The sequence below is a fragment of the Thamnophis sirtalis genome, unplaced genomic scaffold (genome assembly GCF_051295495.1).
Source record: "Thamnophis sirtalis isolate CommonGarterSnake01/CBP01778 unplaced genomic scaffold, rThaSir2_p1.2 scaffold_8, whole genome shotgun sequence".
Classification (NCBI taxonomy): domain Eukaryota; kingdom Metazoa; phylum Chordata; class Lepidosauria; order Squamata; family Natricidae; genus Thamnophis; species Thamnophis sirtalis.
In genome coordinates this window covers 40,536,528-40,550,960 of record NW_028261388.1, presented here as the reverse complement: position 1 = coordinate 40,550,960, position 14,433 = coordinate 40,536,528, and positions in this window count along the sequence as shown.

Genomic DNA, 14,433 nt, shown 5'->3' with positions numbered 1-14,433 from the left:
TCACTATTTTTTATTATTATTATTTCAATCCAGCTGTATCTTGATCACTTACTTATCTGTAGGGACAAAGTTCAACAAGGTTGAATATTAACCAAAAAAACCCCAAACCCAATACATTTACTTGGAAAACCCAATGGAGGAGCTACTGCTTAAAACATAAAGTTATAATAAGTAATGCCCACAGTAGTCAGGAGTTGAAGATGTCATCAATTTCAAAAGCACCAGGACAGAATCTTATACTTAATGTTTATTTATTTTTGTATTTATTAACTTTGTTTGCTGCTCATCTCACTGCAGTATAGTATTACTGTATTTTTCAGAGTATAAGAAGCACCTTTCCCCCCCAAAAAAGATTGTGAAAATCTGGGTGCATCTTATACACTGAATACAACATTTTTGGCTTTCTGAAACCCCACCCCCTTCACATAAATGGACGTGCAGCGGGTTTGAGAGACCTGCAAAGTGCTCCTGGGGGCTGAGGAGGGCAAAAACGAGAGGAAAATGGGCCATTTTTGCTCATTTTTTGCCCCCTCCAGCCCTCAGCAGCACTTTGCAAGCCTCTCAAACTGTCTGTATTCACAAACAAAATGAGGGGTGCACAGGGTTTGGGAGACCTGCAGAGTGCAAAAACTTTTTTTTTCCATTTACTCTTCAAAATCTTGGTGTGTCTTATGCTGTGGTGTGTTTTATAGTCTGAAAAATATGGTAATTGAGCACTCTTTAAAGACCAGCTTTAAGAAGTCTCTTTTTTGCTTTCTTTTAAAAAACAACATCAAAAATATTTCATACAAATCAAAAGCCATATGCTAATGGGACTGTACCTAGACATCTGCTGATTACCAAATATAGTACAATTAGTTAGGGATCAACAAAGGGCATCTTTCAAATTACAAAAAGGAAATTGAACTCTATTTTTTCCTCCAACTTCAAATATCTATGTAAAAATTAAGCATGTAGAAACTCTATGCAAAGGATTCACTCTGAAATTTCTGCCAGTCTCTGCATCAGTAATACTGAGTATACATTAGGTAAGATCATCCAACATTTTGTGTCTGTCTATTACCAGGAAAGTAATAGTAATAAAAGCAAACTAAATTGAAACTTTGCAATGTTGGGTGCTTTCTGTAAAGTCTGAACAATTAATTTCTATTACTTTGAATGTGAAAAGAATAATATTGCTTACAGGATGAGGCTTGTGATCTATTTTTGTTTCTGTATCACTGAAACTGTCAGGAATTCAGAGCACAACTGACAATCAAAACATGCATAATATAAATACATAATAAATGACATAACTTAATGAAATCTAAACATAGTTATAATAATTGATTGAAGTTTAACAAACAAATCAATAACTACAGCAATGAAAAGAGCAAAGAGGGCCACCCAAAGATGGTCAAATAAACTATTTTAAATAGTTTGGGATTATGAAAAGGTAATAAGTAGACAGAATTTAAGAATAAGAATAAAAGCAAAAAGGTCTTGTTCAAGATTAAGAAACAAATTAAGAAACAAAACAAAAAAAGTATCTAGAATGTTTTTTTAGAGTTCTAGGACATAGTAGGTAATAAGTATGTTTTAAATGGATTGTGGAAACTCAGCCAATGTTAATAGTGGAACAGAATAATTGACTTAGTTGGATTAAAAGATTTATATCTGTCTTATTTTAGAGTCAAAACGATACACTGCACTTTTTAAAACCTAAGATTAAAAACATCAATGAAGTCATAAATTTTTAAAAAGCCAAACCACTTAATTATATAAGGAAACAAAACTAATAGGAAATGAGCAAGAAAACCTGGAGGGGGAGGGAGGGAGAGAGGGGGAGAGAGAGAGAGAGAGAGAGAGAGAGAGAGAGAGAGAGAGAGAGAGAGAGAGAGAGAGAGGAGAGAGAGGTGGTAGAGTGATAATCTCTGTAATAAAAATATTTTTAGGTTTAGCAATCTTAAATTTACTTGAAATGAGTGAGTTTATTTAAAGTGAAATGGCATGGAACTGTGCTATGGCATAGGACAAATTTTCAATGACTCCAAGTTTTGCTGAAGGATTTCTTTTTACATGGAAAGAGGTCCTACTAATATTTAAAATTACACCATTAAATTACATTTAATACACATAATTATTTTAGATACACTTTTTAGATTCTTAATATATCATTTGCTCATATATTTTTACTTACTGGATTATTGATTTCAATAGACATTCCCCCCCTCCCCTCCCCTGGCCAAAAAAATCCCATTGTTTTCACCTTCCAAAAACTATTTAATATAAGCATTATTTGAAAATATTTTATGTTTCCTCGGTATACATTTTCCTTCTTACCCAATCTGTTATTTTGAACTTTTGCTTGATTTTTTTTAAAAAATATTCTTTTTGTCATATTTTGGCTGTAAGATTTCTTTGCCACAATCCACGCACTGACATTTTGGACCAGCATTTCACTTTAGGTGCACTGTAAAGTGCACTTTTTAGGTGCACTTTACAGTACACCTAAAAAGACAAAAGTTCATCTTTATTTGTCCATCTTCATCATTCATATTGCTTTGTTGTTATTATTTCACAATCCATTCTAGTATTGTTATTCAGAAGTCAAATGACATCTTATTTTTTTGTTACGTATTCTATTCCATACAGGCAGGGGTGGGTTCCGGCCAACTTTATCACCAGCTCGTTTTATGTGCTCTGGATGCATGCTGTGCATGCATGCACAGTTCAATTAAAACTTACTGACTGGGGAACTGGTTCCGGAGCATGGCAGGCCTGGGTCGCTGCCAGTTCCAGCGACCCAGACCACCATACCACTACCAGGCCGAACTGGTAGGAACTCATCTCTGACTACAGGCAAGTTTTCTCAGGTGCTCAAAATCATATTTTATTATCAATTTATACTATACAACCGATTATTATTAATTTTTGACAAAGAAGATAACCTAGATTTTCCATATATATCTTGATGAGGTTCGCTGGCCATTAGAAAAACTGTACTGAATTTAATCTGATTTTTGACAGATATTTGAGATCCAGAAACCCCAGTATTGCTAAACTGAGATATCTCCAGTCCATAAGAAAGATAGTTTCTTACATCGAATGTTACATCCTGTTATACGGGATTACCAAAGACCTCCAAACAATATTTCAGTATATAACACAATCAGGAGAATTATCTCTCACATCATCCACCAGAATGATTGGAGGAGGCAAATATTTGGTGTTCTTTGGAAGCAAATAATATAGAAAGGAAAAGGAAACATAAAAAAGGTCTTTGACAGAAGAGAAAAGTCTGGACCTTTGAGAAGACTGAAGAGGCAACAATGTGAGACTTCAAACAATATACAAAGATAAATAAGTAAATTAAATGCAGGACTTTTAGAGCAGAGATTATCACATATAGTGTCTGCGAGATACCCAGATATGGTGCCTGGATGGATAACAAAAACATATGAAGAGTAAACTAAGAGCTGGAAAAGATTCTGGGTGGTATGTAATATAACTTAGAAATGGGGAAAATATCATTGTGTCTGGTGAAATTGATGTGTTCCATAAAAACTCTAAGCTACTTTAGGTTTTCATGAAATAATTACAATTTGGATAAAATCATTTGCAGTAAAACAAACAGACATAATAGCCAGCTAAAGAAATATCAAGGGATCTGTTAAAATTTTCTCATTATTTCATGGAAAATTTCTTTTTGCAAGTATAGTATTAGTTCATCATCTTTATATTAACATAAGAAATACAAGATAAGTAACAGAGGAATCTAGGAGTAGTATTCCTTATTTTTGTATACATGTTTACAAAATTGGAGGAGGTACCAAGGAGTGGATGTGGTATTGATATTTCTTATTTTAAAGGTATGTGGTTGGAGTTGATTGCATGATGAAAGGAAACAAATTTGAAGATAAACAAGAACATGATGATTTTTTACATTTTTATACAGACAGACACTAGCTGTCAAGTCATTAAATAGGTTCTGGATGTTTAGTTGATTTTTTTTTATATGCACTCTTATACGATTCTTATTTTCTATTATCTTTTTCTCCAAGGATAAAGTAGAATTTGATTAGTAGATACTAATCAAAATATTTTGAACATCTTGCAGACAAGTAGCCTGATCTAAAACTTTTCAAGACTGAATGGTTCTGGGACTAACTTTCAGTTCAACTATGACTACCCTACAAGATGCAAAAATCTATCTTGAATGGCATCATGTATTATATTTATTTCTATCTAGAGGTTGCCTAGATTTTCATGTTCCAGTTTCAGTAGCACAACTGAAGTCTTTCTTCCTTCTCGGTATATCCAGATGTCTTTTTCTTATTTGTGCATTACAACATTTTAATTGGTAATAGTAATAGTAATAATTACTATTATTTTTCCTATATATTTAGAGTGAGACTTGATAAATATCTTAGCCATAAAAGAAGCACTTGGATATATATTATTTATATATTATACCCCTGAATGAGGAATCTGTGGCCTCCAGGCATTTCTCAATTACATCCTTAGCAACCATAGTCAGCAGAGCTAATAGTGAGGGATACCAATTAGGTTCATCTGTAGATGTAATTAGCAACATCTGGAAGGCCAAAAATTGACCACCTCTGCATCATACACATCAAGAAGAGGCTTATTCAAAAATATTTTCTTAGCTTTAACTGCATTTACTTGCAGCTGTCATAATGAACCTTTTAAGGTTCATCCATATTACCTAATTGCACCATTACCACAATCATTTTCCAAGAGCAAAAGTGAACACTGTCAGCTTTTACTATCTCCCAATGAATAGCTGACCTCCAGTTATCATACCCTTCATGATTGACCAGATCAGGAAACTTAGAAGTCTGACTGCATTTTCTCTTCTGTCACTCTTACACCCCAGGGAATCATCAGTGTGTCTCTTCCTCTCACTGTTTCCTAGGCACAACGCGTGTTTTTGAATATGTTGTTATAACCATCTCCAAGTAGATTCTATAAGGTCATATTCATGGCTTCCTGTAGCAGGTGCATGTTTTCTGTCATTAGAAAGTGCTGTTAAACTGCCATGAGTACTTTTGTCATAGAGCACTTTGTTTTCTTATTGGCTAATCACAACCATTCATTTGCTACTTCACAGAAGACCTCTTAAATGAAAAGTTGCATCTTTTTATCATCTTCAAGCTGCTTGAGGAAAAAGGGTAAGAAACAGTGGTGGGTTGCAGGCAGTATGGCCTTGTATGGACGTACCGGAACCTGCCCAGAGCACTGGGTACCATTCCAGTATGGAGCTCATGTGTACGGCGCCTGCGTAATGCTTCGCCGAGCAGCTGGAGCATCGTGGAGGTTTGCCGAGGCATCTCAGGCAGGCATGAGATGTGCGCTGTGCGCATCCATGTGGGAGACGCTAGGCCTGTTCCAACCATACCAGTTGGAACGGGATCGGAACCCACCACTGGTAAGAAACTATGCAATCCTGAACTTAAAAAAAATAACTTTAAACTGCCATGAGCAATGGATGGATCAGCTGAAATTGTCAGTATGGAATTGGACTTAGTGGACAATGCTGGAATGCTTTTATTTTTCCTGATTAGGAAGAACGATGCTTCAGAAGACCAAAATAAATCCCCACTCATGGGTAGCTATTAATAAATTTAAAAAGAAACAATGTGGCTTCTAAAATTACTAGCAGCTATTTGATAAGACAGAAATACACTCTGTTTTTTTTCAAGGACAGTTTTCATTTATTCATACTTCATTTATTCCAGGAATTAACCCTGTATAAACGTAAATGCTGAATTTGATCTGGTGCTACCTTACATAGCAAAACAGAAGCAAAATGAAACAAAGCAAAGAAACAAAAAAATCACCCTCAGCAACTATATCAAAGTAGGTTTTTCAGACATATAACTGTGAGTTGAGAGTTTAAACTAGATGAAGAAATTTGGGTGAAGGAAATCATTTCATTCAGAATGTTGATTGCAAAAGAATAGTCATCTTTGGCCACTAATGGGAGTTTATTCTTTTCCCCCTCAGGACAATCTACAGATACTATCTAGAGGATGTCAGAGAAGAAAATTATCTTTCACAGAAGCTATCCAGGAAACTGTTTTTTTTTAAAGAAAGAAATGCAAAATATGTGAAGCCTTGAGTTTAACAATACATCACTGCTGCAAAGTAATTTCTTATTGTTGTCTTAAAAAAATTATCCAGTAAAAGAAGACTTGACATTCTCTAAGATAACAAAAATATCCCTCAATTCAGAAGTCTAATATTCTCAGGCTACCAAAAAAGTAATTTGTTCTCCACACATGAGTAAACAGCTATATATTTTACAACTCTAGAAGTATGCATTTTTACTTCCCTACTCTCTGGGGAAAAATATTTCCATACTCTGTAGAAAATGAAAGAAAGGGTATAAATTATTTTTAGCTCTGGAAATGTGTATGTGTGTGTGTATGTGTGTGTGTATGTGTGCATGTATGTGTGTATGTGTGTGATGTCAAAGCACCTAGTATGCCCAAATATGCCCAAAAAGGGAGCATACTACTTCCCTTTTGCCTTTCAGCTCCACCCTAGGAGCCTTCCAGGCAGAAAACTATTTTTGTGTTGCATTTGTGCTGATAAATAAATAAAGGGAGACATTTGTGTATACATATCAGTGGTGGGATTCAAATAATTTAACAGCCAGTTCTCTGCCCTAATGATTTCTTCCAACAATCAGTTCATCAAACTGCTCAGAAAGTTAACAACCGGGCTCCTGAAGTGGTGTGAACTGGCTGAATTCCACCACTGATACATATATACCTACATACGTACGTACGTACGTACATAGGCATTTATGTGTGTGTGTCTGTGTGTACAAGTTCATTGTTAGCTATTATGCATTTTAAGACAAAGTCTTTCATTATAAAAGTAATGCCCTACATTTAGGTAAGAAAAACCAACGGTATAAATAGACTAGGTGAAACTTGGCTTAATGCCAGTAACTGCAAATGGGATCATGTAGTCCTAGCAGACAATCACTTAAATATGAACCAACAGTGTGCAGCAGCAGTAGCCAAAAAAGCCAGTGCAATCCTGGGCTGCATTAACAGAAGGATAGAATCAAGGTCACATGAAGTTCCAGTACTGCTTTACAAAGCCATAGTAAGACCACACTTGGAATACTGCATCCATTTCTGATCACTACAATACTTGAAAAAATTATTGGGACTCTGAAAAAAGTGCAAAGACGAGGACCAAAAATTATTGGGGGATTGGAGGCTAAAACATAAAAAGAATGGTTACAGGAATTGGATACCGTATATACTCGAGTATAGGCCGACCCAAATATAAGCCGAGGCACCTAATTTTACCACAAAAAACTGGAAAAGTTATTGACTCGAGTATAAGCCTAGGGTGGGAAATGCAGCAGCTACCGGTAAATTTCAAAAATAAAAATAGATAGCAATAATGCCATTGCCCATTGAATAACATATACAGTCTGCCTGTGCCCATTAAATATACAGTAGCCATTGTAAAAATTTGCTCTGGATAACAAATTATTATCACACAATACCGGTGTATTCAATGAAATACTTCACTCACCTCATGATGCTGATGTCCCGCTGTCATGATGATGTCCCGTGCAGCTGCGGGAGCGATGTCCCGCCTCCTATGACACACGGCACAGTGATTCCTATCATTGGATCACTGTACCAGAGGAGGTGGGACATTGCTATGTGGCTGCTTGCCATAACAAGGAGGAGGTGGGACATAGTTGCAGAGCGGCAGGAGGGGGAGGAAGGGGAATCGTAAGACAGCCCTGCATTACATTAGAACGTGAGGAGGGGGGATGGTGCGATGCACGCTGCGTGGCAAACTGACACAGAGGGAGGGGAAACTCACAGGGGCGCCGGGCCATTCACGAGCGTCACCCAGCGGCATGGCCCCACCCCTTTTTCTCCTCCATTTCGGGCAAATTTTTCACTGACTCGAGTATAAGCCGAGGCGGCTTTTTTCAGCCCAAAAAGTGGGCTGAAAAACCCGGCTTATACTTGAGTATATACGGTATGTCTAGTCTAATGAAAAGGACTGTAGAGGACATGATAGCACTGTTGTAATATTTGAGGGGCTCCTACAAAGATGAGGGAATTAAGCTATTTTCCAAAGCACCAATAGACAAGACAAGGAACAATGGATGGAAAGTAACCAAGGTGAGAAGCAATCTAGAACTAAGGAGAAATTTCCTAATGGTTAGAGCAATTAAGCAATGGAACAACTGGCCTTCAAAGTTTTGGGTGCTGAAGGCTTTCAAAAAGAGACTGGACAACCATTTATATGAAATTATGTAGGATCCTTTGGGATTGGGCGGCATATAAATTTTAACAATAAATTTTAACAATAAATCCCTTGCTCGAGCAGAGGGTTAGCAATAGCAGTTAGCAATAGCAGTTAGACTTATATACCGCTTCATAGGGCTTTCAGCCCTCTCTAAGCGGTTTACAGAGTCGGCATATTGCCCCCACAATCTGGGTCCTCATTTTACCCACCTTGGAAGGATGGAAGGCTGAGTCAACCCTGAGCCGGTGAGATTTGAACCGCCGAGCTGCAGAACTAGCATTCAGCTAAAGTGGCTGTAGTACTACACCCTAACCACTGTGCCACCTTGGCTCATGGACTCATGGACTACCTCGGTTGGACTACAAGACCTCTAAGGTGCCTTCCAAATCTATTATTCTATGTTCTATATTCTATATTATTTCTATGTGTGTATGTAGTTGGTATACAGGTAGTCCTCAACTTACAACCACCACTGAGCCCAAAATTTCTTTTGTTAAGTGAGATAGTTGTTTTACCACATTTTACGATGTTTCTTGCCACATTTGTTAAGTGACTCACTGCAGTTGTTAAGTTACTCACACAGTTGTAAAGTGAAATTGGTTTTCCCACTGACTTTGCTTTTCAGAAGGTCGCAAAAGATGGTCCCATGGTCCTGGGACACTGAAACAATCATCATAAATGTGAGCCAATTACCAAGCATTTGAATTTTGATCACATGCTTATTGGGATACTGCAATGATTGTACATGTGAAAAATGGTCATAGGTAGCTTTTTTCAGTGGGATTGTAACTTTGAATGGTCATTAAATAAATTGTTGTCAGGACATAATACAGAACTACATGTACTATCAAAATAACTGAATAGAGGCGTAATAACTGAACAGAGCAATCAGCATCTAGAAAAGATTAAGAAACATATGTTGGGTGAAGAAGGCCTGTGCTAAAATGGACATACGTAGTATTCATTCTATAAATCTCTGCAACAGATAAACTATGTAACTTTTTAAAATTTTAAATATTCTGAATATTTTAGAATGATTAGAAATGCTTGTACAGTAGGTACATATATTGTGTGTGAGATGCAGTGGAAGGTTCCTATCGGTTCGGACTGGTTCGGCCAAACCGGTAGAGGTTTGGTGGCCTGGGACGCTGGAGCCAGCAGCGACCCAGGCCTGCCACACCCCCAAACCAGTTCTCTGGGTGGTGCCATAGGCACCGACATATTGTTTTTCAGTTCATATGCACAGAACAATTTTAATTGTACTGCCCGTGTGTGCACGGCATATATAAAATGTGCATGTCTGTGTGGTGTGCACACAAGCGAACCGGCAATAGTGCCTACCAGAACCCACCCCTGGTGTGATGGTGTTTGTGTGTGTGTGTTTATATATTTAAATGACTTGAAATGTATGTACTAGATACAGATTAAAGAAAAACAATAAGTACATTATCCAATGTAATAACAAAGTTGCAACAAGCATGATAATTGTTAAACTAAGAAAGATGGAAGAAAGAGGTAAAAACAGAGAGAACATAAAGAAGGTGAAACCCACAAAAGTAGAGAAAACTGAAGTAAATTTGAAGCACTTATTAGAAGAGGATTGGCATTTGGGGGGAAAAAAACTCTGTGGAACACTGATTTTTTTATTCTATTTTATTGGTGCACTCAGAAAACTTTGTTTCAAGTATCTATATACAACCTTAAATAAATATATAGACTGGTATATATTATAAATAAGTCATTTTGTTTTTGTTTTGTATAGCTCTTTATATGGATCAACATCTTTTTTTGTCATTTTATAGTCACTTTAGAGTTGAAACTATCTGGAATTGCTGGGAGTCAGACATTTTTATATCTAGTCATTAAACCGACAGTTTTCCTCCATATGTAAAAGGTATAACGGCCAGAGATAAACTGCTTTTTAGTGGTTATACATTAAAGCAAAGATCATCCAGTCCAGTTTGGGTAGTTGATCAGCCTGACATTAGAACCTGGGAAAATTGTAGAAGACAAATGATCAGACAACGGGTTTGCAGGCACTTAGAAAGAAACACAATAATTATTCTAAGGCAACATAATTTTGTAAAAACAGGCAATTTTTACTGCTTGTTTTGACAAGGCAACTAGATTAGTAGGCCAAGGGAATACTATAGATATTCTGTACTTAGATTTCAGTAAGGAACTTAATGAAATTAATTGCAGTTACCTTCTTCAAGGAAGTCAAACAAGTAGGGACGGATGGTCCTATTATTTATTTATTTAATTTAGACACTGCTTGAATCTATTTGATTCTGGATAACTCACAATGTAGAAGCAAACACCATATCTATTTGATAAATTTACAATTAGCTAAATAACTATTCTCAAGCGATGGTCCTTAATGGATCAATGTCTACATGGAGGAAAGCATTAACTAGTTATCTAATTTTCAAAATTAGACAAGTTAAAAGATGTCCATCACATATGTAGATCACACAAAACTGCCATTTATTACAAGACAGGTTCAAGGCTCAAGAGGATATTGTCAGACTAGCCAAAATATGAAACTCAATGGTAAAAAAAATATATAAGTTTCTACATCTAGTAGATGCATGGTCACAGAGAGAAGTGGATTGGCATATTACTTATTATAATTATTTTAATTGTAAGCCAGCAGGGTGTTTCAGCCTTCTAAAGAACCATTGCAGTCTTGGACTGCATCAACTGAGGTTTAATGTTATATCATGAGAAGTAATCATTCTGCTGCATATTGCATTGGTCAGAACAGCACCTGGGATATTATATTCTGGACATTCTATGCGTGGAATATTCAGTTCCGTTTACCACAATAAAGAAAAGAAACTGAAATCGGAAAGTGTATGGACAAGGATAAGAAGGGCTTGTAGGTTAAATAATATAAAGAATAGTTAAAGAAATAAATATGTTTAGTCTAAAAAAAGAGGAGTTAAGAAAATAATGACAGCAATGTATCCATATTTAAAGAACTATCAGAGTGAGTGGACAGTATAGATTTAGCAATAAGAATAGCAATAGCACTTAGCCTTATATACTGCTCCATATACTTTGCAGCACTTTCTGAGAAGTTTACAAATGTCAGCAGATTGCCTCCATTAATCTGGGTCCTCACTTTACCAACTTCAGAAGAATAGAAGGCTGAACCAACTTTGAGCTAGTCAGGATCAACCTCCTGCTTGTGGGCAGAGTTAACCTGCAATACTGCATTCTAATCACTGCCGCCACCAAAGCTCCTATTTTACATAATGCTTGAAAATAGTATTAGAAGCAATGAGTGGAAGCTTTACAGAGGGAAATCAAATTCCAACCAAGGAGGAATTTTCTGACTATAAGATCTTTTAAGTAATGGAGCAGTCTGTCTTCTATCTTCTATTTATGAGCGCTCCATCAATGGAGGTCTTCAAGCAAACATTTGATAGCTATGAGTCTGGAATGAAGGTTCCTGCCCTGGGCAGTGGAACAGCATAAAATAGCTTCAAAGTCTATTCCAATCATATCATTGTATGATAAATTAGTTCCTCAGATTTGAGTCTCTCTGGGATAGTTTAAATAATTGAATATCCAGATCTAACTGGAATAGAGTACATTCACCCTGGTTACGATAAGAAAAATACAATGGCTGCTGCTTTTATTTAATAAGCTACTTGGGCCTTATAAAATCACATGAATAATTCAAGGAAATTAGTGTCCAGTTTAAACCCCTTTAAAGGTAGAGTTTAGAGGTCAGAATGTGATGAAAATTCTAATCAGAGTAATCCTTGCAAGAAAAATCACCAATGTCAAACTAGAAACAGGTGATTCCAGAGACTTTCTGTAAAATCAAAGGTTGAAATTTAGGATCACCTCCATACCTTAGGAACTTTATCTGTATTGTTTTCACATAAGAAAATTCATGTTGAAGTGAATTGTGCTCACATTACATTTCTCTACTAAATCTTTCCGTTCCAGAGGATTGAAATAGATTGCAACCTTGGCAAGAATTTTCTCTTCCTCCCTTGTTGAATATATACAGCCTTAAAGTGCACATGTTAGAAGTATTCTCATATATGTCTCACTTTTTAGAAAGTGGAAATGATACACTACGCAGAGATTAAAATGATTTTATTAATACATTATAAACTATTTCTATTATTTTCTATAGAAATGGTAATTGTAAAGAACGCTATGAATGCATTTGAACAAAATGAAGGGGAAAATTACAGGGTAAAGTATTTTTAAAAATCTACATTTTTCATTACTACAATGCAGAAACACAAATATATGCACAATGTAAAATCAATGCTATAATATAAGGAGGAAATGGTCAAAGAATTTTTTGGTAAATGATCATAGTATATGATTGAAGTTCTCTTAACTATTCTTCAGATCCTAATAGAGGTTTAGGACACCATACCTTCTATCATAATATATTGCATACAAGGGTTAATTTTACAAGCATTATTGTTAAAGGAGCAAAATTTCTCCTTCAAATTGACATAAACTTTTTTGACATGGTGAAAGAGACACAGTAAATCATTATGCTGGCAAACATTTACTTAGTAAGTGTTATGCAATCATGTTCATTTTTGAATCACTCTGTGAATAAATCTTTAAGAATGACATATTTCAAGTATTGTAGTTTTTTTTTCTCTTCCTCCATGTTTCAAAAGTTCTGTAGCACTTTCCTCACCTTTTGAAGAGATGCATCCACTTTTCTGTCTTTCTCAGGTCTTATTAGCACTGAGAAAATCAATCAAAATTAAACATTTAGAATCTTCTAAGTGTCTAGTATGCCTGACTCCTAAAGGGTCTTTACCTGAGGTTAGTGTCAGAGGTGGGTAGCTGCCGGTCTGTCCCGGATCCCCCCGAACCAGTAGTAATGGCGTCGGGAGATTCTGCACACCTTCCCGGACGCTTCTGCACATGCACAGAAGCATCACGTGCGAGTGTGTGCCCGAACCGGTAATAAAAAAATAGCAACTCACCTCTGGTTGGTGTCCATGTTTCACTTTCCTTTTTCCTTTCCTCGTTCAATTTCCTTTTTAGTATCATTTTCCACTGAAATCAATTTGCCAAAGATATTTATCAGCACAAATGCAACACACACACACACACACACACACATACACACATACATATACACACACACACACACACACACATATATATATAAAGAGAAAGAGAGAGAGAGAGAAGAAATATGTATGTATGTATGTATGTATGTATGTATGTATGTATGTATGTAAATTTAAGTGATTTCAATAGGCACTATTTATTTTTACTCCATCTTTTTCCCAGTATAGTTTGTAAAATACTTTTCCTTGTCATGCATCTTGTTCTATGTTGATTTCCAATTTAAGTTCATTAATATTATGATCCATATCACAGAGATTCAGTACCAACATGTAGCCTTTATTTCCAAGAGATGTAGTTTTGGATGGCTTTCTTACCCTTGATTGCCTCTTATGGATAAGAAGGTTGCTATTTATCCTTTCTTATGATTCACATAAACTACAATGAGAAACTAATTATATAACAGCCGTTCCTTAACTGCTTGTCTGAGAATTCACACAGCCAACTATCTTATCATATTTTGTCTCATGTGATCCCAAATGTATTTTTGGATTCCCAGTATTGGACTGAAAAATGAAGATGTTTAGTGCATGGTACTAATTAGGAACGATCACTTAAAATACTGCAACTGCAAATTAAGTAACCTATTCTATTATATAAAGTTAAGAATTTTATTTATGAAAAATATTAAAACTCTGCTATGGTGTTGATAAATTTCAGAATGAAATCAAATAAAAAGAATTTCACAACAGGTAAGAAAAAGTTTTGGCCACTGATTTCCAGATGTAAATACCTAAACTGGAGGTAGCAATTCTATAAATTCTAATTCTGTTTATTTTCTTTAATTTCATTGGGTTTACTTTTTAAATTCACATGAATATTTTTATTATTTATCCATACTTTGCATGTTTTTTTCAATTATTGTATATGTGTACATAACTACATCACAACATTTGAAAATATTATGATATCCATATACAGGTAGTCCTTGCTTGTATCCTTCAATGACCATTCAAAGTTTCAACAGTGCTCTCCCTCAGTCACATGATCACCTTTGCAGTTGGTATT